This window comes from Muscardinus avellanarius (genome assembly GCF_963383645.1).
Source record: "Muscardinus avellanarius genome assembly, chromosome: 13".
Classification (NCBI taxonomy): Eukaryota; Metazoa; Chordata; class Mammalia; order Rodentia; family Gliridae; genus Muscardinus; species Muscardinus avellanarius.
The window spans coordinates 71,540,609-71,544,945 of NC_137799.1; positions in this window are offsets into that span (position 1 = coordinate 71,540,609).

Consider the following 4,337-nt stretch of genomic DNA (forward strand, 5'->3'; position numbering starts at 1 on the left):
CCTGGTAAAGGGTCTTCACTTCAAGTGATTCTAGCAGAAATTGGCAGTCACAGTATTCAGGACTCTCACCTCTGCCTTCCTCTAACATAAAACTGTCACACAACCCAGGCCATGTCAACCAGATGATTTGTTAAACTCAAAGTAGAAGAAAACATTTATCTCTTTGTCATACAAGACACAGAATGAAGTTCCAAGATGCCTATGGCCTCCCTATTACTATCTACCCTCCACCAATACTTCTTAATAGAACAGAGTAGAAATCAGAACTCAAGAAAAAGTAAAGGAAAAGATACCTAGGAAAGAATTCTGGTGATATTTACATCTCTAATTCCAAACAGCAGAAAGATCAAAACCATTAAATATCCCTAGGTATTCCTATGTGAGACAAACCAAATATCCCCCCTTTTGTGAGACCTTTGATGCTTTTGAAGGTTTAAAAATTAAATATGTAGATAAAATTAGTATTATAGCTATTGACTGTTTGATGCAGGGCAGAATCAAGGACCAGAACCTCCTGTTTCTGGTACTTCAACCACTTTAGGCCTCAGATCCACACCATTTAAAGTGTGGGTGACAGAGGTATCTATCCCACACACTTCTGATCACACTTCCCAAAACTGAGTTGATGTGAAACTCTCTTGTAACAAGACACCTAAATTGAAGGTCTGAAATCCTCCTTTTCTACTGATCCATGACTCAAACTTTTCTAAGATATTTCAGAAAGAACTCAGTAAATCTGATGTGGCAGCATATTAGATGCTTTATCTCATTTCATGTTCTTAAAATGATGCTAAGGATTCCAGATACAAGCTAAGAATTTCTTATGACATCGGATAAGATCTACAGAGGTCACAGGAATTTTCACAATGCAGATGCCCTAAGTACTGAGAGCCCTCTACCAGAAAGCCTTTGTTCCACTACTCCTCACATGGGAGCCCTTTAGCCTCAAAGCCACTAGAGTCCATCCACCTTTTCCTCGGTCCAGAGTTGATCTAGAAATGAAAATTATGTGGAAGCTAATGTTTAGTATTGGGCAGTTTCATATCTGACAAGATAAGTTTAAATCTAATGGAAGGAAATACATGCAACAAGAGGCCATGGGCATTTGAGGGTTTGACCATTTGGGGAGCTGGGAAATGTAAGTCAGTGGGGGCCCAGGAGTAATAAGAGGAGCAAGAAGGAACCCACTTTTCAGCATGTTCAGGCCCCTGGCCTACAGGATACACTGAGGTGATTCCAAGCAGAGTCTCAAATTCCAATCTCAATGAAAGAGGCAATGTTTATTTTGAGTCATGTTTGCAAAAGGCTGAGAGTGAAATAGAACAGGGAGGAGAAGTTAAAACAAAGTGGTGATGTCATTCAAAGTGAAGGCTTTTGTACATAATGGAATTTTTTCCTATGTAGGGCATCACTGGGAGTGACATTTCAGAAGAGCACAGCTGAAAATAAAGTCCATCAAATGACATAGGGTTATCAGATTGGAGAATGCTTCTAATAACTACAGAGGGAAGCAAAGCAAAGCAATCCCTTCAGTAGCATCACCATGTTGTGCTTACAATCCTACAAGCACAAAGTTGGACTTCCAAATTCCAATTGCATTAGCAGTTAATATTTGATACAATGAAAAGTTTTTATTTAAACCTTCATTTAAAAGGTACTTTTCTGTTATAAAATCAATGCATCTTAATTTACTTTCAGTTCTCGTATATACAAAAAGATAAGCAGAGCTTCCTTGTGAATGGATGTATGGGCCAGAGTCCAGGATGCTTGGTCTTCCTCCCTATGTTTCTGTCCTAGATTCCTTAAAATTCTGGAGCCCCGTGGAACAAATTTTCTAAACCATTCTGAAGCCAGCGTCTAAATTCCTCAGATGAGAAAATCGAGACACAGAGAAGTTAAATAACTTGTCTGAGGTCTCTCCTTTTCCTGTTCTGGAAAAATCTCTAGATGTTTGTTCTGATCACTACTTCACTGACATTCATTAATTTTACAGTAGTTTTTTTTTTTTTTTTTTAAGATCCTGGCATAAAGAAAAAAAATACTTTTAAAACTCAGGCAAGGCAGGGCACGCCGGACCCTGGAAGAGCCGGGCCTGGGTTGCAGGACTCTGGGCCCCGGGCCAGACCACGTGGAGCATGCCAGACCCCTGGAGAAACCAGGCCTGGTCGTAAGACCCTGGGTCCAGGGTGGGGGTCAGGCGGGGCACGCCAGCCCTGGAAGAGCCAGAGCCTGGGTCACAGGACTCTGGGTCCCGGGCGGGATTGGGCAGAGCACGCCACACCCCTAGAGAAACCAGGGCCCAGTTGCAAGGCCCTGGGCCCCGGGCAGGGGTCAGGCAGAGCACACTAGACCCCCTGAGAAACCGGGCCAGGTAGTAGGATCCTGGGCCCCAGTGAGATCGCGCAGAGCACACCAGACCCCTGGAGAAACCTGGGCCAAGTCACAAGGCCCTGGGCCCCGGGCAGGGGTCAGGTGGGGCACGCCTGCGACCTGGGCCCCAGGCGGAGTCGTGCGGAGCATGCTGGACCCCTGAGGAAACCAGACCCGGGTCACATTGCTACTGAGTGCCGGATCCCACAACCTCCTCAAACCACACATACTGTCTTCTCTTATTTAAAAATAAATAAATAAATAAAACTATCAGAGAGGGGTCAAGAAGGCTGTGGCAAATGTCAGGATACTGGAGATGCAGACAAAACTTATCCAAATGAACTGGAACTTTTGGAAAAATTTCCCGCGAAGGAGGACTGCTTCTCTACATTGTTAAGAATCTTGTACATTACCTATAAGGAGAGAGTTTAGCAGAGACCTAGGAGAAAGGCTGTGTTGAAAGCAGTCTCTGCGATGGCAGTGGAGACTTGTATTCAGGAGAAGCAGAAATCAGATCCTACCAACCTTAATTTTTTAGAGAAATTACACCAAATGTCGAATGCTACCGTCGTGCATGCTTAGGAACACTGGACAACATTCAGAGTGGAAAAAGAGCTTGGGAAAGATTGGGAATGGTGGAGGCAGTGGCAATGGCAGTGGCCAGTACTCAGGGGAGGCAGAGATCTGATGCATTACACCTGGAACCTTTAAAGTAATAACCCCAGATTCAGAATGCTACCGCCATGCACCCTCGAGAATGTGGGACAAATGGCTGGGCGAAGAGGGTGCTCGGATTGGAGCCTGCCGAGGGGTGAGGCTGACGACAGACACAGCAAAGCTGGGATTGGAGCCTGCCGTGAGGCAAGGCTGGTGCCAGAGCCTCCAAGGCCGGGATCAGAGCCTGCCGAGGGGTTAGGCTGGTGCTGGGGACAGCGAGGCTGGGATTGGAGCCTGCCGTGAGGCAAGGCTGGTGCTAGGGCCTCTGAGGCCATGATCGGAGCCTGCTGAGGTGTTAGGCCAGTGCCAGGGCCAGCAGCCAACATCGGAGCCTGCTGTGAAGCAAGGCCAGTGCAGGGGCCTTCAAGGCTGGAATCGGAGCCTGCCAAGGGGTTAGGCCAGTGCCGGGGACAATGACACCAGGATCGGAGCCTGCTGTGAGGCAAGGCTGGTGCTGGGGCCTTTGAGGCCGGGATCGGAGCCTGCCGAGGGGTTAGGCCGATGCTGGGGCCAACAGCCAGCATCGGAGCCTGCTGTGAGGCAAGGCCAGTGCTGGGGCCACTGAGGCCGGGATTGGAGCCAGCTGAGGGGTTAGGCTGGTGTTGGGGCCAGCGAGACAAGAATCAGGGCCTCCTATGAGGCAAGGCCGCTGCTTGAGCCAGCGAGGTCTGGATCAGTCCACCGGGTATCCAGGCCACTACTGGGGCCGTCAAGAGTGGGATCGGTACTTGCAACACAGCATGCACAGAGAAATATCGCAGAAAATAAAAACCAGATGCTTTCCCTAATCAGCAATAACTAGGAGGAAAGGGGCAACAGGAAGAGGTTGAGCTATAGAAAGGGCCCTATAGTGAAGCAATTAAGGTGACCAATCAGAGGGTATGGAATAGGGGAGGATGGAACCTCTTTAAAACGCAGGAAGTACATAAACAAATGTATCAAAGTTAATCACCAAACAAGCATGGGATCAAGGGAGGGGGAGGGAATGGGATGGGGACTGGATGAGGGCTAATTGGATGATGTGTGCTTGTATATCCTCTCAAGTCTTATATTCCAATGTGATATATAATTACAATGCACCAATAAAAATAAATTAAAAAAATAAAACTCAGGCAAAATATATGTTGGCTCTGCTATCAAATGGCTAGGATACAAATCTCAATTTCACCATCCACAAGTGTGACACTGAAAATCAATACGTCTTTCAGAGCCTCAATATTCTCATTTTTGATACAGATTCATATGATATT